Raw genomic sequence first — 27,125 nt, 5'->3', positions numbered from 1 at the left:
GACCAAACTACCGTACCGAGACCCAGCTGAAGAGGTGGTCTCGGTCTAGTTGGATCTGATTTGAGCAGCGGATGCATTAAAATATTTGAACTTCTGCGGCTAGACCGTATGCGACCGGCCCGACTGGATGTGATGTATTCTATTAAAAACTATGAGCGTAAGGTTAGAATTACCAATATTTTGTTCACTTTAACATTATTCTTTAAACATTATTTCTGTAAAATGGTGCTTTAGAATAATTATGGCAGAAATAATTATTTTATAATGATTAAATCATTACTTATGTTGATTATCCCCATAAAACATACTATGTTTTTATTTTGGGGATCATGATTTGTGACGATGCATTCCTACATTAATTATATTCGTTAAAATGATTCATTTTACCCTTGGTGAATACGCCGAGGTAACGGCTCCTGCACGACCAGTTTGAAAGTTCTGTGCGACTGCCACTAGGGGGAGAAATGCGACAGTCGTGTCCGAATGTCCTGTGCTGTGGAAAGGCGGCTTAAGACTCAGGAAGTGATATTTTGGGATTTCATTGGTCAAACAAAATACAAAGCACTTAAAAGTTGAACCTTGAATCATCTTTGAACGTTTATTTGCTGACACAATATTCTGGTGTTGTATTTGTTAGATTGAACACTGAGCTCACCTATCAGGTGGCACTGGTGTGATATCTATACGCGGTGGAGTAATGAAGCCCAGTGACGTGGGTCTGGAAACGTGATCTTCTTGAGGACTGCGGGCCCTCTCTGCCTGTCTCCATGACAGCGGCGGCAACACAAGAGTTCCTGAGTGGCGTCTGGGGCCTCGCCAGAGATCCACACCCAACGTGGCTCCTGAAGACATACATAGGTCCTTGCTTTCCTAACATCATAAAAACAGAGCAGAAATGTTGTAGCTGTCCACTATGCATCATCACCTGCATACAGTATGATTACGCACATCAATGAACTCATCAGGAACAATCAATTAATACATGAATAACCAAATGAAATAATGTATGCAAGAATTATGCAGTGTGTTCATGCATCCACTCTACAACTGAGTGAATATGAAATCAAAATGGACCCTTTTCATAATAAATCCAGGTTCCAGGTCTTAATTTTAGATGATTTATTCGGGTTTGTAATACCAAAGAACAAAATATTTCATCAAATTTAAATTACGTGCTAGGCTTCTGAATGATCAACTACCCTTCCCATAAAACCACCTGATATATACAATCCAATTAATTCCTGATGGATGAAATTATTTTACATGATTTCCTCTTGTTAAATATACAGTTTCACACAAAATAGAACAGATAAACCCAAGACGTCTCTTATGTTCATCAAAGCTGCATTTATTTGATGAAAAAATACAGTAAAAACAATAATATTGTGAAATATTATTACAATTTTAAATGACTGTTTTGTATGTTAACATATTTTAAAATGAAATTTATTCTTGCGATGCAAAACTGAATTTTCAGCATCATTACTCCAGTCTTTAGTGCAACATGATCCTTAAGAAATCATTCTAATATGCTGATTTGCTACTCAGTTATTATAAATTATTTTTGGTGCTCAAATATTAAAAATAGTTCTTATTATTATCATGATGAAAGCAGTGTTTGCTAATTAATATTTTTTGTGAAAACTGACTGACTGATGAATACAAAGTTGAAAACAACAGCATTTATTTGAAATAGAAAACTTTTATGAATGGCTTTACTGTCACTTTTGATCAATTTAATGTATCCTTTTCAAATATTATTTATTCAAATATATATACATATATATATTTTTTTTTAAATCTTACGTACCCCAAACTTTTGAATGGTAGCATATCATTAAATATTAGATGTTAGCATATTAGAACGATTTCTGAAGGATCATGTGACACTGAAAGGGTTAGTTCATCCAAAAATGAAAATTCTGTGATTAATTATATGATATCGGCGTAAATTAATCTGTCATTAATGTCAGCGTACAAGCACGCGCATGCTGAACGACGTAAACAACGCTCATTACATTGATTACGTTCTGGGATACTCTCCAAAATGGCGGAATACAGTAACTCGGGGAGAATAATTGCTTAATAAATAATGTTATTGTTTTCTTTGCGCACAAAAACTATTCTCGTAGCTTCGTAAAATTACGGTTGAACCCCTGATGGACGATTTTACCGATTTCCTTGCTATGTTTCTGTGCGTTGATCGTGTAAGGATCCTTGCTGTCTATGGGTCAGAGAGCTCTCAGATTTCATCAAATACATCTTAATTTGTGTTCTGAAGATGAACGAAGGTCTTACGGGTTTGGAACGACATGAGGGTGGGTGACAGAATTTTCATTTTTGGGTGAACTAACCCTTGAAGACTGGAGTAATGATAGAACAAGTTTTTAAAGAAAATTTGATTGAAATATAATTTACATATACGTTACTTGTTCTATGCAGAAGCAGGAAATTGTTGAATTGTGCATCATTTGTTTCATCATTTTCATGAAAACGACAATTTTGCCCTCTGGTTGAAATGTGCTTATTACACTTAAAAGTACTTTTACAAACACACAAGTATGGGACTGAACTTTGTCAATCAGCTCAGCCCATAAACTGTGTTCTTATCTTGGTTTATTCAGGTTGATGTCAGTGTAGCTTTGGGTGATATATGGCGCTCAAGGGAGCGAGCCTCTCATTTACGCTACGTAAATGTTCAGTCCTGTTCAGTTTCTACTGCTCCAGCATGTTGACTCTATCTCCTGACAGTTCTTTATAGATACAGCTTGTTTAATGGCTGGCTCCCTCAGTGTGATTGCACATCACTGTCAGTGGAGCCGCTGGACAACATCCTTTCTTAACAGCCTATAGCAGAAGACTCAATATATCACCACGAAATATGTTTATTGCTCAATCAGAATTGCCCTGAAGAGAGGAGTGTTCCAGGAATTCCTCGAGCACGGCCTGTATATTGGGATAGCTAACTGATGAGAATCCAGAGATTGAGAAGGGAGAGAGAAAACAGCTACTGCTTCTGTTTGACTGGTAGAGTATCAACGTGAGTTTAGGATGGGCTATAATTCTGGGAAATGTACTGACACTTTGATGGAGAGCTGTATCAGAAAGCAACGGCAGTAATTGGGTGAATCTCATGAAACCTGTCTAGAACAAGTCTGGGTAATATTTCATCCCAAAGCCAGAAGAAACCATTAAAAAAAATAATTTTACCAGAAGAAAACTCAATTACAAGACCATTAAGGGTCATTTTCATTCAAAATTCTCATTACTGTAATGCATCTGGATTTTTTTAAATTATGTTTTAGTTTACAGTATTTTTTATTTAATGGTCAGAAACTAAAAATGTATTGTTTTATTATGCATATTATGTATTATTTAAGTATTTATGCATAATGGTAATATTCATTGTACTAGAATTTAATTAAAGAAGTTATTATACCCATTTATGGTAAAAACGGTACAAACAGTAATATTGTGATGTTTTCTATGTGAATATATTTTTAAATATAATTTATTCCTGTGATGCAAAGCTGTATTTTCAGCATCATTACTCCAGTCTTCAGTGTCACATGATCTTCAGAAATCATTATAATATGATGATTTGCTGCTAAATTATTAGCAGTTATTATTTGGGCTCAAATATTAATAATAGTTATTTTAACATATAGGTTAGAACCTGAATCTGAGGGTGCAAAAAAATCTAAATATTGAGAAAATAGCCTTTAAAGTTGTCCAAATGAATTCCTTAGCAATGCATATTTCTAATCAAAAATTAAGTTTTGATATATTAATGGTAGGAAATTTACAAAATATCTTCATGAAACATGATCTTTACTTAATATCCCAATGATTTTTGGCATAAAAGAAAAATCGATAATTTTGGCCCATACAATGTATTTTTGGCTATTTCTACAAATATACCCATGCTACTTATGACTGGTTTTGTGGTCCAGGGTCACAAATAGATAAATAAATAAAGTATATTATACAGTAATGACAATTATCTTTAAGAATGATAATAATGATTTACATGAATTGTCATGTAAATAATGTCACAATGAAACAAAAAAATGTATGGTGCTACAATAGGAAACATATAACATAATATAATATAATATAATATAATATAATATAATATAATATAATATAATATAGGGGTCTATCTTGAACAATCTGTTGTACAGTGAAATTTAAAGCATTGAAACAAAATGTTTTTTACTGGGTAACAGTGGAAGGTCATAGGTAAAAAATGGCTTCATGTGGATTAGAAGACCTAGTCAGTTAATGGAGGGAAATTAATGGAAAGGAAAGGGGAATCCCATGAGAAGCGTATCTTCGTGAAGTATCATCTAATAATCATGTCACGCTTTACAGATGTTACAGCCATTGCAATACAAGCGACGCCTCCTCAGCTCAGACAGCATTAAAGCCCTGAAGGCTGCTACGCTCTGCATTGAATGAGAAAAACATCAGAAAAAATTTGATATTTTCATTGACTGAATTGAGGGAAACATGGTGAAGAAGGATAAGGCTGCCCATGGGCATTAATCCAGTAAATAAATAAATAAACAAATGCATAAAAGAGAAATAAAGATATACATGGATGTATGTCCAGAGAACGGCCGATCGCTGGGAAGATCGGTAACCATGGCAACCACTCCGAATCCTTTAAGAATGAGTATGATTGAGGGTTAAGCTACAAGACTTGTCAGTAAACACGTCCGGCCAGAGCTCAGCGAGGGGAGGATGGGGTCTTGAGGGGTTTGGATATGACTGGAAAACCAATGCTTGGCTTCCTTTGGACCTCACAAAATCCACTTCAAATATTTGAAGTGGGAAAAAATGTGCCTGCCCATTAAGAGTGGAATAATGGTGTTACTTTAAGCCCTGTAGTTTGGGGAAAACGCTAATGCCCAAATCAATAAAGCCCTAAGAGTTCATGAGCATCAGACAAACAGACTCTCTCCTGTAGCTTAGAGGAACAGATGGACAGCATGTTCTCTATGTTCCCCTGCCTTCCTGCAGTCATATGCCTCTGGGTCAATGAGAGTCACAGCCTCACAGTCACAGCATTAAAACCAGCCTACAAATGTTTAATATATGTCAAGTGAGAAACTGACCAATAATTGTTTGTTCTTTGAAACATGCATTGCATAAGCAGCTAGATATTATTATCACTGGTGCATTTCAATCAGAACATCACATGGGCTATTCACACTTGAAATTGTTCTACACTGTACACTGGACTGCTGTCCTATTTTTGCACATTTACAATGTCAATAACATTGATTGGACAAATACAGCTCGCGGCATACATGCGACCTATTTGTCCATCAGCAAAAATGCCCACTCTGGCTTTTAACAAATAATATGGACTGTTGACCATATTTATTTTTGTCTCGGATGACAATGTATCAAGTATTACAGGATGGCATATTGGTATCTGTATATTTCACAACTTTAAAACTGAAAATTTATAATATATAATTTATGACTGCTATTGAACGGAATTGAATCAACACTGAACTGATTTGAGCTGAATAATGACACTATTAACTTCTCTCCTTTAGAGCTGCTTAGAGTTTGTTTCATAACTAATGAACTTTGTAACAGTGACACTGTTATTGAACTAAATTAATCTACATTGAATTAAATGGAGCTGAATAATGACACCATTACCTTCTAAAGAGCTGCTTTACAGACAAAATTAAATTAGCTTCATAATTGATGAATTCTGCAACACTAATACTCTTATTTTCCTGTTTATTACTGTAAGCTGCTTTGAAACGGTCTGTATTGTATAAAGCGCTATATAAATAAATGTGACTTGACTTAATTTACTGTACCAAGATACTGAAATTATCCCAATCTGCTTTGTATCTTAAAATGTACTAATAACTACCATAAAAATACAGGTGGTACAGTAGAAATTCGCAAGAAGAATCAGAGTTCAGCATAAGTTCTGAAAAAATGGCCAAGAGTAACACACGTGACACTAAAATAATTCAATAATCATTAACTAAATAAATGTAACACAAAATGTCATAATGTACAATGCAGATAACAAAAATGGGGAAAAAGCATATATGATGTGTGATGTGTCATGCTTTTACAGTTCCTCTTCAGGAATTCGAGCTGCGTCCGAGAACGCTAGGGGAACGCTTTCAGCGTGACCGTCCATCCATTGGACAGGCGAGACATCCTCGCCCGTGAGAGACTGACTCAACGAACCAGTCTTGAGAGACTGGTTCCCTTAGTAGACTATTTAGCAGCATGGAAACTACTGCCAGATGTGTCTCAGTGGGTCCTGCACACTGTAGAGAGAGGCTACAGAATCCAGTTTGGTTCTCCTCTGCCTCGATTCAACGGGGTGAATCCCACTCTGGTGGGCCCCGAGCAGGCTCTGGTAATGGAACGAGTGTTTTTGGGCAGTGTGTTTTTAAACACACACAAACAGTGTGTGTTTAAAAAGGGTTTGCAGTCTTTCTACATCTACATCTGAGTGGCAGAAAAACTCAAACTCAGGCTCCACTCCTGGCTGAAAAAGTCTCAGTAAGTAATCAGATGCACTTGTTCTGGAGAAGGATTTCAATGAAGAGGGTTATAGAGGGCTGCTGCTACAGACTGAGCAGGGATTCAGAGGTGGACTTTAATCATACGCAGGAGAGGTGAGTGTCAAGCATTCATTGAGTGCTGGTGAAGAAAGGTGAGAACTGCTTTTTACAGACAATCAATACCAGCCTCATTATTTCACTTCATTGTGCATGTGTACTTGCAAATAGACTATTGAAGAAGCGAAGGTATTGTTCTCCTAAATACATGGACAATCCAGAACTTGAGAGTGTATTTTATGAATTCTCTGTCTTTAAACTCAATGAAATAATGTCATATCTCTTTATTACTTTTCAAAGACAAAAAAGACTGTCATATCGGCCAGCATTACATAAATTAAGAAAATACTGAGTGTACCTTTCTTTAAAGGTCATGTGTGTAATTTATGCGTGACTAAAGCACCAGATGGAGAAATAATGATCGTTTATACAAACACTTTCACTGCCGCTTCCGCCCAACTAAAGCACCACCAGCCATTATTCAGACAAACCGGTCGTTCTGTGTCAAAATCATGCCATTGGCTGAGACAGAAGTTTCAGGTTGTTTAAACAAACAGAACAATGTCTTGAAAGCATCACTAAGCAACAGGGTTTTCACTCTTATGAGAAATCAATATACAGCTGTCTCTGCACAATACATTCAACACAAAATGAAAACTGACCAGATTTACTTAAATGAATGTACCCAGTCCTATTGTCTATTGCTATACTGTCTTACTTTCTTTTTTCAGTTTGTTTTTGTATAGCTCCTTTCATAATACACATTGTTTCAAAGCAGCATTTTACGACAATTTGCTATATTGTATATATATATATATATATAATATATATATAAAGAGATGAGCAATAATAGTTCCTCTTTGTTACAAAATCAAAAGTCAGGCAGTTGCAATTTGCGATATAGTAGCATCACATTACATGAGTGTTCTATACTATATCTATCTGGGTAAAGTTGGATATAATTTTTATTCAATTTTATATACACAGGTTGTTCAATAATACAGCTACATTTTGTGATGATACAAACAATCATGCAGCCAAGATTTGCTATATAGCCAGGGCCGGCGCTAGCCATTTGGGTGCCCTAAGCACAAACGCTTGGCGGTGCCCCCCCCCCCCCCCCACCCCCACCACCACCACCAAAGATATAACTACCATTCAGAATTTCTTAGTTAGGTTCTCTTTACTTCCAAAATAACTGCTGCAAATAAATAATTGGAACAGAACAATGTAAACACAGAAAGTTAAAAGTGCAAAAAAAGTTTAAAGTGCAAATAACAGTATAAGTGTATGAATTTTATGAAGTATGAATTTTAAAGTGCACATTTTAAACTGCAAATAACCATACATAACTGCACAGTAGAATTTACTTCTACATACTCCTGGCCTTGAGTTGCTCCTTGCATGTATTTTAGCATTGACCCTGCATTCAGAAATACAAGACAAAATATTCAGGGATTCTACTGAAATGCATTTTTGATTGAACCATCAACCATCATACAAAAATATTGCACACATTAGTCTTTTATATAGGCCTATGTGTCACTGGAACATTTAAAATTCAAAACTCTATTTTACCTTTAAAAGAGGTCTGATGAGGCACAATATAATAATTCTGTACATAATTTGTAGGGCTGGGAAAAGATTAATCGCGATTAATCGCATCCAAAATAAAAGTTTGTGTCTACATGATATATGTGCGTGTACTGTGTATAATTATTTTGTATATATAATTTATATAATTATTTTGTATATATAATTTCTATATACAAAATAATCATACACAGTACACGCACATATATCATGTAGACACAAACTTTTATTTTGGATGCGATTAATCGAGATTAATCTTTTCCCAGCCCTAATAATTTGACAACTCTGTGAATATGAAAATATACAAACACTGAGATTGTGTTTTTTTTTTTTCTAATTTCAGTTTCACCAACAGATGTCGCCCTTGGCCGAACCTCTTGAAAATGACCGCATAGAACAACAACGAAAAAACTTTATCTAAGCGGTCTAATTTGGCAAAATCACATCACGTTCAGTTGCAGGGTTTTTCTAAAGTTCACCTTACCAAGAGGCAGATAGGCATTATATTGAAGCGAAGAAGTTACAATAGGGAACGTTCTGCACTAATAGCTATATGCACACACATCTGTAACGTATAGCCTACCTAGGGGGAAAATTTGCTTTATTTGAAAATTTGCCCATTTTATTACGTCCGCTAGGGGTGAGACGCAATAAATAAAAAAACAAAAAAAACAAAAAGACTTCCAGCAGGCCGTCAGATCAAAAAGAACCCGAACAAATCACAATAAATTATAAAGTAAATTTATTATGGATTACAAAAGAAGATAAGAAACACCAATAATTAGTGGATCTCCCAAAGAGACCCACAACCCAACCAGAAAATCATTAAAGCAATACAATTAAATATAAAATTAATTAATGAAGTGGCATTTTTCGTCAGAGAGACCCAAAGCCAAAATAACAAACAAAACCCAATCTAATCAAATAAAACGGCAATATAAATAACCTACCACAAAGAAAAGAAAAAATAAATACAACCAACCTTACCTAAACTACCCTAAACATAAACATCATGAAAAATGAGGATTAAATCAAAAAGGCAGGTCTCTCCTACATTTCTACCACATTCCAAACTAAACAACAAAGAAAGAAAAGGACAAAAGAAACACTAGAAACACATTTGGTCTGGCGGCTAGCAGGAAGCCCGGAGCAGTGCGACCGGCCCGATGTCACACCAACTCCCTTCTGAGAAACGGAAGAGGCGTTTTAAAGGAAACCGCCAGCTGATCATCCAATTACCGTTGCTAGGCGGCAACACTTAGCAAATCAGCGGCGATCTGAAACTCAAGAAAAAGAAAACATCCAACAACATATAAACATTATAAAACATAATTACACATAACGTAACACCCCCACCACTAAAAATCAACGCACAGTTGATTAATCAATTTACACCGCACGAGATAAAGTATCAGCCAAAACGTTCTCTTTTCCTTTCTTGTAGCGGATTTCTAGATTGAACTCCTGGATGATTAATGCCCAACGCATAATGCGTTGATTAGAATTACGCATACGAGACAGAAACACCAACGGATTATGATCTGTAAATACTACAAGGGGTAATGGACTTGATCCTACATACACTTCAAAATATTGTAGGGCAAGCAGTAACGCCAAAGCTTCCTTCTCAATTGTGCTATAATTTAACTGATGCTTCAAAAATTTTCGGGAGAAGTAGCACACAGGGTGATCAATTCCATGCACATCCTCCTGTAGAAGAACGGCACCAGCGCCAGTAGCGCTAGCATCCACCTCCATCTTGAACGGCGTCGAAAAATTAGGAGCAGAGAGCACTGGCGTACTGCACAGTAATGATTTAACTGACTCAAAAGCTCTCTGACATTCATCAGACCACACATAGTCTCGATGTTGACAAAGCAAATTGGTCAGTGATAACACCACATCAGAGAAATTTTTACAGAATCCTCGGTAGTATCCTGCCATACCAAGGAAACGTCTCAGCTGTCGTTTAGTCGTTGGAACAGGGAACTGTGCAATAGCCTGCACTTTAGCAACAATAGGACGAACTTCACCCTGGCCGACCTGCTTGCCCAAATACGTCACTGTAGCTCTTCCAAACTCGCATTTCGCGAGATTAAGTGTCAACGAAAAGGCTTGCAGACGGTCAAACACCATACCAAGGGTTTTTAAGTGTTCGTTCCAATCAGAAGAATATACCACAATATCGTCTAAATACGCGTCACAATCAGGAATGCCTGCCAGCACCCTATTCATCAGACGCTGAAACGTGGCTGGAGCGTTTCGTAACCCAAATGCCATAACGGTGTACTGTAGCAGGTTGTCAGGTGTAACAAAAGCAGAGATTTCAGCTGCACGAGGAGTCAAGGGCACCTGCCAGTATCCCTTGAGTAAATCTAGCTTCGAAACAAACGTAGCTGACCCCACCCGGTCAACACAATCCTCCATACGGGGCAGAGGAAAGGAATCTGGCTTCGTGATCGCATTGACTCTTCTATAATCAGTGCAGAAACGGGCAGTACCATCACTTTTCGGAACGATAAGACAGGGGGAGCTCCAAGCACTAGAGCTCGGAACAGCCATCCCGTTTTCAAGCAGGTACTTCACCTCATCCCGCATTATTTGACATTTCGTCGGGTTCACTCTGTAAGCATGCTGCTTAATTGGTAGATGGTCTCCCACATCAATGTCATGACACACTGCAGTCGTTCTGGTTGGCACATCAGAGAACAAAGTCAAATAGGTTTGTATTAACTGACAAATATCTGCTCGAGGGGTTTCAGACAGATATGACAAATGCGACTTCAAGTCTTTAAGAATCTCAGAGTTTTGCAAACGAGCACCAGCAACAGAACCACTTCGCATAGTTAACCCATCTGTATCAGTGCCATCAGAAACAGGTGCAGACATAACAGATACAGGAACAATTAAGGCAGCAGAACATTTCATTTCGCGGTCACGCGGAACATATAACTTCAGCATATTAATGTGACAAACGCGAGTTTTCCTCTGACGATCAGGTGTGCGAATTACATAGTCTGTTTCACTAAGTTTAGCATCAATTACATATGGGCCAGAAAATTTCGCCTGCAAGGCTGATCCGGGGACGGGAAGCAAAACCAGTACCATATCACCCTGATTAAAAGAACGTGCAACAGCCTTCTTATCAAATCGGGTTTTCATCTTTGCTTGAACGGATGCCATAGAGGCATGAGCTAGTTCACACACATGATGCAAACGCTCACGAAATGAACTAACATAGTCCAAAATATTGGTGACACCGCTGGGTTCACAACCCATCATTTTCTCTTTCAACAGCTTCAACGGCCCCCTTACAGTGTGACCGAAAACCAATTCAGCAGGACTAAATCCAAGCGACTCTTGCTGAGTTTCACGCACAGCAAACAACAATAGGGGTAAACCCTCATCCCATTCTTTGTCGGACTGTACACAAAAAGTACGCAACATTGACTTTAATGTCTGGTGAAACCGTTCTAGCGCGCCCTGCGATTCTGGATGGTACGCGCTAGAGACTTCGTGTTTTATATGGAGCTGTGATAACACTTGTTTAAATAACCGAGACATAAAATTTGTGCCCTGGTCGGTCTGCACAACCTTCGGTAACCCGAAGGTAGAAAAAAATTTCGTTAACGCTTGCAGAACTCCCTTAGTTTTTATGGTGCGTAACGGCACAGCTTCCGGGAAGCGCGTGTTAGAGCACATCATAGTTAGTATAAATTTATGTCCGGACTTAGTCCGTGGCAAAGGACCAACACAGTCTAATATCACCCGTTCGAACGGCTCACCAACAACAGGAATGGGGCAAAGAGGCGCTGGAGAAATTAACTGATTTGGCTTGCCCACAATCTGGCATGTATGGCACGACCGGCAATATCTCACAACATCAGATCTTAACCCAGGCCAAAAGAAATGACGTAAGATGCGGTAGTATGTTTTTGTAATGCCCAAATGGCCTGAAAAACTGTGATCGTGAGCTAACGTCAACACGTGAGAACGAAACTGAATGGGCACGACTATTTGATAAACTGCATCAGCTTCACATTCAGAAGTCACTGGTGTTCTTTTCCGCATTAGCAACCCGTCATCCCAAAAATAAGCAACGGGTTTTTCAAACACATCTTCCTTTTTCACAACAGCAGCTCTGCAACGAGCTAATGAATCATCATATTTTTGTGCGCTCGCTAAAGTGACTCTATCAATAGTCAAAGACAGATCAATTTCAGCACTAGGCACGGTGGACAGTGACTCAAAGCGCCCGCATTCTACCTCTCCATGAAACTCTTGGCAAACATCAGCGCTGTCAGGGGAAGCTAGGAAGCTGTCTGAGAGTTCAACCACGTCACTATATTTACGAGACTGCGCTCGCGTGATCGCACATGCAGGAAATACAGATGTTAAACTTGAAATTATCTCTACAACATTTTGTGGTTCAGAAAGCGGATTCTCCACTACCTCAGGAAGGGGCAGTACCTTCTCGCCTGCCAAATCATTACCGAGAATCAAATCAACCCCTTTAATAGGCAGTTGCGAACGAACAGCGATTTTAACAAATCCGGAAACGAGATCAGATCGAATATTTATATAATGTAAAGGAACTCTGACTATTCCTAGTTCAATCCCTTGAACCAGTACATCGGAACCACAATACGACTCCCTAGTAAATGGTAAGATACTTCCAAGTGCGAAAGATTGGGCCGACCCAGTATCTCGAAGAATACGAATGGGAACTTCATCTCTCTCCTGTCCAGTAAGAAAGACCACACCACTAAAAACAAATGGATCATATCCAGGATCAATTCCTGGCTCATCAGCACTAACTGGCGGACCGGTAACACGAACAAATCCAACACTCTTCGGAGCCTGACGTTTCGGAGACTGGTTCTTCTTTTTCAAAACTGGACACCCAGCAATGAGGTGACCAACCCCGTGACAATAAAAACACTCACGTGACTCAGCTTGATTTGGTATAATAGCCTTTACGGTTTTCACATTTTTCTCAGCTCCAAATTGAGAAGATTCATGACGCGCCGACGAAACAAAAACATGTTTATGAGTCAATACGAATTCGTCAGCTAAAACGGCAGCTTGTGCCAGCACGTTTACTTTTTGCTCATTTAAATGTACTACAATTTTATCCGGCAAAGTGTTTTTAAAATCTTCCAATAGCACAAGTTCACGAAGTTGCTCAAAATCATTTATCTTGCTGGACTGACACCATTTATCAAAAAGAGCTCCCTTCTCACGGGCAAACTCAACAAAAGTCTGATTGGCGGCCTTTAAATGACCACGGAATTTTTGACGGTAAGCTTCGGGAACAAGCTCATAAGCTCTAAGAACCGAGGCCTTCAAAATATCGTAATCTAAACTCTCCTCGATGGACAAAGCTGCAGAAATTTCCTGAGCTTTACCTGTCAGTCTGCACTGCAACAAGAGCGACCATATCTCCCTTGGCCAATGCAGAGCGACAGCTATCCGCTCAAACGCACTGAAATAAGAATCAATCTCAGTTTCCCTAAAAGCAGGGACTAAACGAATCTGTCTACTGATGTCAAACTCACCTGTACTTGGAGAACGTAGAACAGGAGAAACCACAGGAGGACCGCTAGGTACAGATGCTATTGGGGCTTGTAATCCACTCACCGGTCTAGGCGAAACGCGACGAGCCTCAAGTTCACACTGCCTGACACGCAGCAGCTGTGTATCATGTTCTTGCTGCTTGACTCGCAAATCAAGCTCTTTAAGTCGTATCGCCAATTTAAGATCTACTGTATTTAGACCAATCAATGAATTCGGATCTACCATCGAAAATTGAGCTGAAGCCCCTGCCTCATCTCCGTCAGTCATCAACCCAGCGTCGACATCCCTCGACTCCGGTTCAATTATCAAAACCCCCACAGCCACTAAATTCTCCTGCACTCTCTCTCTTATTGCTTGTTTAGTGTCCGCTTTAGAGATGGCTATATCATAATAATCTGCAATAAGGATTAAGTCAGATTTACGACATATATTTAACGCCTCTACAGTAGGAAACTGTTTAAAATCCTCAATACTAAACTCCATAGTTACCCTACACTCCCCCTTTTACAAATAAAAACCGCCAATCAGAAAAAGACAAAAGTTTACTCACCAGCAAGGTAAATTCTATAAAGAATAAATTAGATGAAACAGTCATCCCGGACGAGCCCCCATTTTATTACGTCCGCTAGGGGTGAGACGCAATAAATAAAAAAACAAAAAAAACAAAAAGACTTCCAGCAGGCCGTCAGATCAAAAAGAACCCGAACAAATCACAATAAATTATAAAGTAAATTTATTATGGATTACAAAAGAAGATAAGAAACACCAATAATTAGTGGATCTCCCAAAGAGACCCACAACCCAACCAGAAAATCATTAAAGCAATACAATTAAATATAAAATTAATTAATGAAGTGGCATTTTTCGTCAGAGAGACCCAAAGCCAAAATAACAAACAAAACCCAATCTAATCAAATAAAACGGCAATATAAATAACCTACCACAAAGAAAAGAAAAAATAAATACAACCAACCGTACCTAAACTACCCTAAACATAAACATCATGAAAAATGAGGATTAAATCAAAAAGGCAGGTCTCTCCTACATTTCTACCACATTCCAAACTAAACAACAAAGAAAGAAAAGGACAAAAGAAACACTAGAAACACATTTGGTCTGGCGGCTAGCAGGAAGCCCGGAGCAGTGCGACCGGCCCGATGTCACACCAACTCCCTTCTGAGAAACGGAAGAGGCGTTTTAAAGGAAACCGCCAGCTGATCATCCAATTACCGTTGCTAGGCGGCAACACTTAGCAAATCAGCGGCGATCTGAAACTCAAGAAAAAGAAAACATCCAACAACATATAAACATTATAAAACATAATTACACATAACGTAACAGTCATTCAAATATGACGATGAGGACCCCAACGATTGGCCTTCCTTTCCTTCTCAAACAAACTGCATCTTTAACAGCCCAAGTTTCAAAATTTCCCGGGGGAGAAACCCCCGGACCCCGTTAAAATAAAAGACTCAACATGCAGGGCTAAAGCCCCGGATCTTTTGCAGTACTAGCGACGCGGACGCGCCGACGCCCCTGGACATGCATACTACACGCACAAAACTAACATTTTTATTTAAAACATTGTCTTACCTGCAAGCGACGCGCGAGCATCATCCCGCTGTCTCTTCTTTTTTCTTTTTTCCGCCCCCGACTCTTGGTGCCTTTTCGAGGCCATGTCTGAGGTCGGTGTCGGCCAAATTTGAAATTGATTGAAGCATAATTGAACAGACCACTGGGAGGTGGGGAAGGGGGGGGCACCAGAGGGAGACTGGCACAGAGATTCACCTTTTTCTCGACTAATTTGGTCTAGGCCTATATTACTTTTGTATTGCGTTTGTATATTAACATGCTAGAAATATTTTATTTGTTATTTATACTAGTAGCCTATATTGTGATGATATTTTCACGACCCAGATTTTTTGGTGCCCCCCCCAAGCACTTGGTGCCCTACGCGCAGTGCGTGATGTGCGTGTGCGGAGCGCCGGCCCTGTATATAGCATTTAATGTTTTTGAGCTTTCTGTGAGTACACCGTATGGTAGGATGTACACTCTCTCTCTATTACTTTTTATATATCGCTGGACGATGATATATTTTACAATTTTTGACAATATACAGTAACTATCAATCAGTTTTCTCTATCAAGAGATTTGCTATATAGTACATATTGCATAACATGAATGTACTGAATGCATCTGGTTAAGGTTGGACATACTTACAGTAGCTGTATAATTTATTTCTGATTATTAATTTGTTAATTTGTTTGAGTTATTAATTTGTTATTTGGTGATATTGAGAATAGACCGTAGTCATGGTAGTAGCACCATATTTAATTTCTGACAGGAATGAAAACGAGGCAGTGAAGGACAGAAGTATAGTGTGTTCAATGGATTGTACTCACTCTGGGACAAAAAAAAAAATCAGCCCAGGCATTTTGTCTGATCACTACAATCAGAATCGGTCCAGCTGGACAGCATATGTATATATATATGTATATATGCATACACCCACTGTCATTCAAAATACACACACACGGATCATGATTGTCAGCAAATGGGCTGATTCTGATACCAATTGCTGATTTTTTTCTTTAAGCAAGAGACAAGAAAGAATGAAAGAGTAGGCTACATTAAAAAACTGTTTATTTGCTCTATTACAGGCTAAACTGAAAAAAGTAATAATAATAATATGTAGCCATTTGAAATTTGAGGCAACCACTTCATTTTAATCACAGTCCAAACAAAAATGCTACATACATGTAGCATGAGCAGTCATTTTTATTTAAATTAGATTGTACAATTAAAAGATTTAAAGCAAACAGAATGGTCTGACTTTAGCTTTGTGAAATTATGCTAAAAATGTAAATTAACTCTTTGCCAGTAGGTGGCACTTATGGAACAGCTGCAATATAGCATTTTGTCTATGGCGCATTGCAATTGGGTTTATGCTGTTAATACAGAAGACAAACCAATGCATCGCTGTCTCTGCATGATGGGCCATAGTATCAGCTCCAAAGTGTGTCGACCCACCAGAAAAACACCCTAAATACCAGATGGCCAGTCCGCCCCTGATTGTACTGTTGTTTAATACGAAACGTCTTTCAGTAGACAACAGCGCCATAAAACATTTGTGAGTTGTGAACATGACACAATCTAGGACTTTTATACAGTATGTGCATTTGTAAAAACTAAGTCTATCCAGCATAGCCGTGTTTTTATCCGCATTAAATTCAATATGACATCCACCCCGACATCCAGGTTTTGATCAATTCATAACAATTTGGTATAGTGACAATCTTAATTATTATTTAGTGATGTGTATCACTTGACACGACAATCCAACATCACAAAGCACTATAACTTTTTAAGCCTTACACAACAACTACCTGTCATAGAGTCAATTTTCACTCTATTTTCACTCCCACGTCCTTCATAAATAGCTATTAATCTTATGTGTGTGCGTTTGTGGTTAATTGGTTGTTTATGTTCTTGTAGACACAATAGCCTAGAGCTTGTTGACTGTTTTAGCTCTTTCTCTAGAAATCGAAGAACATATTTCAGAGAAAACCTGGCTGCTTCATAGGTGTGAAACATATGGAGAAAAACTAGAAGGGATTTTTTAAACATCTAAATGGCATGGAGCTCTGTGTGTATTAAGGGCAGAATAAAAAATAAATAAATCACTGCATAGCATTATCTTCTATTCATGTTGAAACACAACAGTAAGATGTCTCACATCACTAGGTGTCACTGCCAAGACGCTCCGACTCTTCCTCATGATCTCTGCTGACAGCTCAAGCTCAGAAAGTTCTTCTGTCTCTCGGGATTCTCCACCGGCATACAAATGAACTTCAGCTGTGAACTGTAGCCAGAGGAACAAAATCCATTAGCATAATTTTTCATCAGACCCTCCACTGGGCCAGTTTTCACAATTCACAATTGTCTCAGTTTTGATGTTAATTTCTTGTTTTCAGTAACATTAGAATGAAGACAGTAAACCAAAGAAACATCAAATTGTAAACAATTGGTTATACTATCTCTATAATGTCATACCGTGTTTCATATGAACTTTTCATTCAAAAATGTGAAAATTCAGTTTCATTGAATATAACTTTTGGAAACAGTATTATACCGCAATTTTATAGTGCAAAATGTCTAGATTAATGATGATTAACCCTTTCCCCGCCAATGACAGAATTTTCCAGTTTTCATTGTTATACAGTAGGGGGACTATTACACAACTTCTGAAAGAGTACTGAATCTCTGGATCAAAATATGTTGAAGAAGAAGCAACATATGTAAGAAGATGCATACGTAAAATAATGCAGTCATTGAACATTAAACTGCCTAATGCTATCAAATGAAATTTTGACCCAGAAAGTGGTATAGGACTGTGCAAGCTTTGGGGGTTTGATGGATGCGATCTATTTCATCTCAATTTTGATCATCGCTCTGAATCCGATCCGGATGCTAATGGTTAAAGAGTTTATTATATATTACCAGTTAGAGCCTGAGGCAATTGAATTCTCAATAATTCTTTATTAAAATGCTTAGTGATGGTGTGGAATGGACATGGGAAATTAAATGGAAAATACACACATTTTGTGCGTTCAACATTTTCACATTGACGCCAAACATCTTGTTCGTGTGTGTGTGTGCACCTGAGATGCACCTGTCCTCATGTTTCAGTAAATTGCTTGTCAATCTTACATCGGTGGAAAGTTCTTTAGTGCTTGGCACAGTTTGAACCGTGTCTATTCTGTAAGTGAGCAGCTTGATGCAACACGTCAGGATAATAGCACCCATTATAATCAACAGAACAAAGTGTAGAATGCTTTGTTGATTACAAATGGGTATTTATTAGCTAGCTAGGCTAGTCAACCTTAACTCAAATTTAAGCTAGCTAGCTAGTAAATTGTAGTTAGTTAGCTGGTTAATCTTACGTAACGTTATTACAGGTATGGACGAAAACTTTTTTTTTTTTTTGCTCTGTGTTAAATGGGATATATGCGGTTTTGAAAATATAAAATATCATCATTTACATGTGTCTGTTTAGTCCAAAAATCTGTAGGGTATTGGTGACTTTAAAGTTCTTTACATTGAATCGTTCACTTGACCAATTTGTTAATAATAGTTGAATAAATGTTACATTTTTGATTGCGCTGATATTTAGGAAAAACAACACTTGTGTGATATTGCTTAACTATATTATATGTTGTAAATACATAGAACAAAAACTAAATTTCAATTTTGGAGCCCTTTTGACTAATTTCAGTGGCATTTGTACCCCAAGCCCCCATTCATTTCCAATTTCCACAGTCAGCTTGGTTGCATGTGGAACCTTTCTTGTTTTTTAATGTATTTTTTGTTGTATAATATACAGTTTAATTACTGTATAGTGCCTTACAATATATTCAAAGATTTGCCAACTTGTTTTGATTTTATGATAGAAATAGAATAAGAAAAAAAAACTGACTAATATCGCTAAGAACAATTTGTTACATTAAGATTTTATGATTAACTGCCATCGTTGCATATACAGTTTGTTAATAATGTCAGCCTATTCTTTGCAACAGGTTTTTTCAAGCTTGTTGAGGTTGGTCAGATGATGAGAGTGAATCACAGTTTTCAGACAGTGCCACAATCATTTCTCATTGGCACTGAGATCAGAAGTCTGACTGGATCGCTGTATGGCTTTGTGTTCCTGAGCCACAGCAGATGGCTCTGTCCCCGGCCTTACAGATCCCTGTTCAGCTGAAACACTCAACTTTGTCCAAGCATCGGTTTTTAACCAACTAAGGCATGGAAATACTTCTTTTGGTATACTGTATGTTTCCCTGCATGCTTCTAAAATCATGAATTTTGGTCTTGTTCAGTAATAACTTATTGTAAGGATGGTGTTTCATAAGATGTTTGCAAATGAAAAACAAAAACAATGTTATAAATGTATAAACACAACAGAAGCATAATTTACCAGCCTAACACACAAATAAACACTGGAGCAAATATTTATATCTTCTGCCAAGAGAATCTGAAAGCCATAGAGTTTGATTGGATGCCAAACCTTTGACATCAATAAAAACCGATAGGGAATATTTTCTATTCCTTTTTAAAAGTTGATAAGTCTATTTACTTTGCTGTCTGAACTATATACAATTACTTGGTTAGTTGGATTTGATTATGTGGATTTGGCATAGCTTTTTCACTGCTGTTTGTCACGCTATCAGAAGTGAGCTGACTTATTTTTAGTCGACTCGCAACCCCACTGATTTACGACCACATGTAAAATATTGCATTTATCTGATTTTTCTGATCTGATTTATATGCAGAATCATGGGCAGTGTAGTTTTTCCACCAAGAATTCTACTGTTAAACATGATTATTTAAACAAAACGAGGGCTAATGGCTTCAACAAAAGCACAGTAGGTCTGCCTTTTATGGCTTGTAAGTTATTATTAAAATGATTTCCTATTTGGAGAAAATGAATAGGATTTTTTAATTCCGGCCCGACTGTTGCACTCGAATGAATTAACTATTGTATAAACATTCTGACATGTCTCCTTTCCTTATGTTGTCTTCAAGTGTCTAAGGCTGTGGTTCGCAACCTTTTTGACAATGTTTTATTAAAATAATAAAACATTGCTTGGCATTAGGAAACGTATACATTATATAAATGCCCATAGAGTTTTAAGATTTTAGTAATTCCCAAAAGTTTTTCAGGTCTAGAAATCTCACTTTTAAAATTAGGCTACCTTATATAGCACATCCAGCTTTTCCAAAACTGTAGGAACCCTGTTTTGTCAAAGACAGTTGTTTAAGGGGCGAATTGAAAGTTTTATTTTGTCTTACTTTATGAAATTTTGAAGCCTGCTTTGAAGTTTACTCTGCCCCCGATTGAGAACCACTTGTTTAATGCCAAGCACAGGTATAAAGAATTCCCCAAATGGTTACAATCCGGTTATATTACATTATACTGAGTGGTTGACCAAGCCTTTCACAAGTAAACTGGCATGGTTTTCTACACTTTCATGTGCATCATTACCTTTTGAAATGGAAAAATTCAAGATTTCATAGTACAAACAGCCTGAATTCATCAATGATAAAACTGTTTGCCTTTTATTTGCCTTTGCACTCAAATAAATGACACCTTGAAATTTAAGGTCGGGGGAGATAAATAATGAGGTCTTGATGGATACTACCTCACTTCCATGCAGTTTTTATGTGCGAGGTGAAAAATGATTGCATTGCCTCTTGTGCAGAACCTTGATTAGCCAATTTACATTTCAGCTCCACACTTTCTCATTTCTGTTTTTTTTTCCTTCTCATCTTTCTCTAATTTGGTGGGGTTACTCAATCTGTTAGACACATTTTCCTAAGATAAAAGATTGGTTTATACAAAATTGCAACAGAACATAGGGTGATGGATTCAATTAGTTTGAAATGTATTTAACGTCTGTTTTCTAACAGCAGCTATGAACTGTAATCATGTCAAGGGAAAGGTCTGGACAGGTTAGTTGGGATGAGATCATCTATATTTTACAATGTAATATCCATATTTCTCCAGCTACCACCTACAGCACTGATTATAAAATCTACATCCACATTGATTGAAGAAATTTGAAAAAAAAAATTCTTTCTACATTTTGGCCTTTTGCCATACTGACATGCCACTTTTATGAAGTACCGTGTACTGTGAAAATGATGATGCATATTGTACCCATATATAACAATGGTTTTAATGACATTGTGCCTGCTATTCACTTATAATGCTGCTAATTATAAATGTTAATCTTCATACTAAACTCCTGCAAAGATGACAGAATATTTACTTGCAATTGTTTTCCTATGGCAAAACATGATGATTGATGCGTTACACAAACTATACATGGTTTATGCAAAATTACAACACATTTTGAGGAGATGTTTACAAGCGACCATTTTCAACTAAAAACAGAAGCATATTTATGTGTTTTGGTCATTCAGTTACATAACAATGGCTTTTGGGGGCAAAACGCAAACTTTGTAAACAGGTTTCAAATATTTAAAAACTGGTCTGTGCTGAACAATACTGTTAACAAAACTTACATGTAGTTTGTAATGTTTTGATTTCACTTTTAGCAGTACAGCCGTCTTCATTTTAGAAAATTCATAGCTACAGTAAATACCAAAAATGCGGTTTTTGCATCCTTATTCCTGACAAACAGGCGTGTATTGTGTATTGAGACAGACACAAGATGTTATTTGAGCTGAAACAAAGACTCCATGGTGCTCACCAGCTCCACAATCTTCTTACCAGAACCAGTGCTTGGTTATAACCTCATGCTGTACACACAATGATGTTCCTGTCCCACCAAAACCACGGGTTACTGTGTACTTGATCGATAAAAAAAGCTGTCCTGGCATAAAAGTTTTTGTATTGAGAGCAAAAAGTACAGATGTAGATTCTCACAGACTTGTGACTTCTTCAATATAGGATCTATTTATTTTTGTTCTGCCAACCATTCCAAATCCAGTGAAGCTATGAGAAGCAGGGTTTTTAATTCCTAAAGCAATTACTAGAGTTAAATGAGTGTGACAATACAATTGGTTCGGTATTTTGTGAATTCCTAATGGGTTGCGAGTTTCACTGAACCCTGCAAGATTGAAACGTCGTTCCAAAACAACACTACATGGCTTTCATAGCCTCATATTATGTGATGACATGTCAAGACTTAAGAGAACAATTATGAAGTCAACAAAGGCCACTGATTATCACAGTATGAATTACTCAAGGATGTCCATATCCAGCATGGAGAAAACTATTAGCCTGTTTAATGGATTTCAGGATGAAACTGGATATTGTTACAATTGTCAGAGAGTCACCACAGTCACCGCAGTCTCCACCAACGACACTCACCAGATCCCAATCCCCTGATTTCTGATCACCGCCACCTGTCAGCACTAATCAGCAGCACTATATCCCTGCACTCCTCCCGTTCACTCACTGTGTGGTCTCAAACTTTCCATGTTGACTAACCTGACCCACTTACCTTTTGTCTACTTACCAGTTGCTCCAGTGTTCCAATCCCTGTTCTTCACCGTCTGCACGCTCCACTGTTACCTCCGGATCCCCTGGAAAAGGAAAAAGGACATTCACACACAGATAAGCCACTAGAGACATTCCCATTCCCTGCCTGCTTCCCTGGACATTCTGCTCATCTCATTCCCCTCTGCTACTACTCAATAAACCTGTTGATTGTATTGCGATCTATGATGACACTGTCGGTCTGGAGAGCTTTATGCAGAAGGCCGTTAAGATCTCCCAACGTCTCACGGCTTGTCAGCCGGACATAACCGCTCATTTTCCGTCCTCACCAGCTGCCTGTACTCCGGTACCAAAACCTATGCAAACAGATACAAATCGCTCTCACGCACTGAGCGCACTGAAGATCGAGACCATACAGGGAAAACCACTCGGGCATGGGCACATCATCTCTGCAAGTAGGCTGTCTTCATCAGGAGAGGATTTCCTTTCTGGTACTGGAGAGACCCACTGTCGATATCATCCTGGGACGCCCCTGGCTATCTCAACATTCCCCCAAAGTCAGATGGGATACCAGCCGATGGAGTAAAATGAGATTCTCCGATGGAGTAAAACCTGCATCCAAAACTGTCTCTCCAACGTCCCTGTACCCCTGGTTAGTAACCTGAAGCTCCAGGTTTGTTCCACCCTAGTGGAGAGCCCCGAACCTCATGAGGTTCCGACGATCCCATCTGACTACCTGGCGTTCCAGGATATGTTCAGCAAACAGGCAGCCACAAAGTTACCACCGCACAGGCCATGGGATTGTGCCATCGACCTGCTGCCTGGAGCTATACTCCCCAAGGGTCGTGTATACCCCCTGTCCATCCCGGAGCACAAGACGATGGAGGATTACATCAAGGAGGCACTCCAACAACAGTTCATTCGGCCTTCCATCTCTTCCAGCCAGAGGCTTGCGGCCCTGCGTCGACTATCAGACCCTCAATGATCACACTGTCAAGCTCCCTTATCCTCTTCCCCTGGTCCCGGCCGCCCTCGAGGAACTCCGTGGGGCCCACATCTTCTTGAAGCTGGACCTGCGGAGCACCTATAACCTCGTTCATATCCGGGAAGGCGACGAGTGGAAGACGGAACATGGCAGAACATCGCCATTACGTGACGCAGGTCCTACGCCAACTCCGGAAACACCACCTCTACCTGAAGCTCAAGAAGTGTGAGTTACACCGCCCCCATGGTACAGTTCCTCGGCTACATCCTCAGTTCGAATGGGATCCAGATGGACCAGGGGAAGGTCCATGCCATCCGGGACTGGCCCCAGCCTCCATCAGTAAAGGTCCTGCAATGATTCCTCAGCTTTGCAAATTTCTACTGGAGGTTCATTCTGAACTTCAGTCTCCTCTCAGCCCCCCTCACTTCCATGCTCCGTCAGAAACTCTGTCTATGTCCTTTAACTCCGAAGCTTGAGCCGCCTACAAGAAGCTCCAGGAGGCCTTCTGCACTGCTCCCATCCTCTCACACACCAAATCTCATGCATAGTGGAAGTGGAGGCCTCCACCCCCGGCATGGGAGCAGTGCTGTCTCAATACCACGGAGAGCCTCCCTGACTCCACCCTTGCGCTTACTTCTCCAGGAAGCTTTCCCCACCGGAGCGGAACTACAATATTGGAAATCGGGAGCTGCTCGCCATTAAACTGGCGCTGGAGGAATGGAGACACTGGCTGGAGGGAGCTCAACACCCCTTTACATTCATCACTGACCACAAAAACCTGGAATATTTCCAAAGTGTTAAGAAGTTAAACCCCCGGAAGGCTCGCTGGGCCCTCTTCTTCACCCGGTTCCAGTTTTCCGTCACGTATCGACCCGGAGATAAGAATGTCAAGGCAGATTCCCTCTCACGTATCCATGTCCCCGACGAACCCTCCACACCTGAACCCATACTCCCTCCAGCCGTCGTTGTGAGCCCCATCCGGTGGGCCCTGGATGAACAGATCCGCATCGCCTCCATTACCGAACCCGCTCCGCTGGGAGGCCCAGAGGGCAAAACCTACGTGCTCACTTCCTTGAGGACTTCCTTTCTGGGCTCCCTGCATGCTTCTCCGGGCTCTGGAAACCCAGGCAGCCAGCGTACTCTCTCGCTCCTCCAAGCTCAGTACTGGTGGCCCAGTATGGCCTGGGATGTCTCCCAGTACGTTCGTGGATGCTCAGTCTGCGCCATCTCCAAGACTCCACATCACTTACCCGCCGGAAAATTAGTCCCATTACCCATTCCACGTCGCCCCTGGTCCCACGTCGGAGTCGACTTCGTCAAGTCAGAAGGTTATACCTGCATACTCGTTGCAGTTGACAGATTCTCCAAAGCTTGCAAGTTAATTTCCCTCCGGGGTTTTCCCCACAGCCCTCGAAACAGCAGAGGCCCTCTTCCATAATCTCTTCCACACCTTCAACATCCCGGAAGATGTCGTGTCCGACCGTGGGCCACAGTTTGTCTCCCGTGTCTGGAAGGCATTCTTCAAAGGAAAAAGGACATTCACACTCCGATAAGCCCCTAGAGACATTCACCTTCCCCGCCTGCTTACCTGGACATTCTGCTCATCTCATTCCTCAGTCTATCTGCTGACAACAATGAGGCACAGATCTGTTATTTTGTATAATTATCTTTGGGAAGCTTAGTGTTTTGGCTGTAGTCAATTACTTAATTATTTCTGCTAAATATGGTGAGCTATTTACCACATGTGCTCTTAACACATGACAAATTTTTACCTTTGGCAATCTGACCAGAAACTCAAGATATATTGATTAATGGTCATGATAAAGATTAATAAATGTATCTATTGACATCCATGGCATAAAATATGGTATGAACTCAAATATGAATGTGATTGCCCAATGCCATCAAATTATTTAACAAAGATACTAAGATAGCTATGCCAAGAGATTGTGTCCAATTGCTATTTTAGCTCAGTTTTAAAGATGCTAATAATTTGGCTGCTAAATAGAAAAGTTTTGATTTACTAACATTGTGCGCAGAGACACAAAGTGATCAATAATACAACAATTTTATGTAAATCTAGGTTTTTGTCATTCACATAACTGTATATTACATTACAGAAAGTTTGGGGTCAGTTTTTAAATAAATTTTATATTTGTAATTAATTCTTCACGTGGATGCAATCAAAATGACAGTAAAGAATATGTTTTGCTACACAAGATTTCTGTTTCAAATAAATGCTGAAATCATTTCAATTTCAAATATTGCTGAATCTTTTATACAAAGAATCCAGAGAAAAATGCATCACTGTTTCAGAAAAATATTAAGCAAACTTTTTTCAACATATGATAATAATAAGAATGGTTTCTGAAGGATCATGTGACACTGAAGACTAGAGTAATGATGCTGAAAATTCAGCTTGGCCTCACAGGAATAAATCGCATTTTAAAATATACTAAAATAGAAAACATTTTCCTTGTTACATGTGCCTACTATAGTAATAACAGTAAATTATGCATAATTACATGCAAACCAAACACTAATTCTCTAACCCTATAGTAAATGCATGTTGTTAATTAATATTACTCAATACTTAAATGTATAATTACACTGTAAGAAGGAGATAAAATAACTAAAATGTAATAATAATAAAAAATAAGCCATTAAAGTTTTCTGTTTGAACATATTTTAAAATGTAATTTTCAGTCTCAGCCTTCAGTGTCACATGATCCTTCAGAAATCATTCTAATATGCTGATTTGCTGCTGAAGTAACATTTATTATTATACATTTTGAAAATAGTTGTGCTGTTGAATATTTTTGTGGAAAGCATACACTTTTGTGGATTCACTGATCAATAAAAAGTTCAAAATGCATTTACTTAGTATAATACTTTTACTTAATTACATATTTTCTTTTTATCACAAATATTTGTTTACAGCACCACCATGGACCCTGCAGAGGTTACGGGCCCCTGCTGAAGCCCCTGATTTAGAGTAATATCCTGTGGGGGAATGGCAATCACATGCAGGTTAGCTGATGTCTCTCACTAGCCTGCAGGGAAATCATTGGCTTTGTACTGTAAACAATCTTTGGACAACACAATGTCACGCTATGTGATGTGAACTCATTAATACTCACTAATGCTCAGTATAATTATTTAACATGGCCATACAATTCTCTGACACACTGCAACATCTCATTACAAAACAAACAGCTTCTGGGGTTGCCAAGTCTTTGTTTCTCTATCTGCTTTAATTACTTTGATTTGTTCTTTGACACAATTGATTTTGCAATTTCGTAAGGATTACATGTAAGAAACAGACAGTCCATCA

The sequence above is a fragment of the Barbus barbus genome (genome assembly GCF_936440315.1).
Source record: "Barbus barbus genome assembly, chromosome: 15".
In the NCBI taxonomy this organism is placed as follows: Eukaryota; Metazoa; Chordata; class Actinopteri; order Cypriniformes; family Cyprinidae; genus Barbus; species Barbus barbus.
This window is presented reverse-complemented; position numbering follows the sequence as displayed.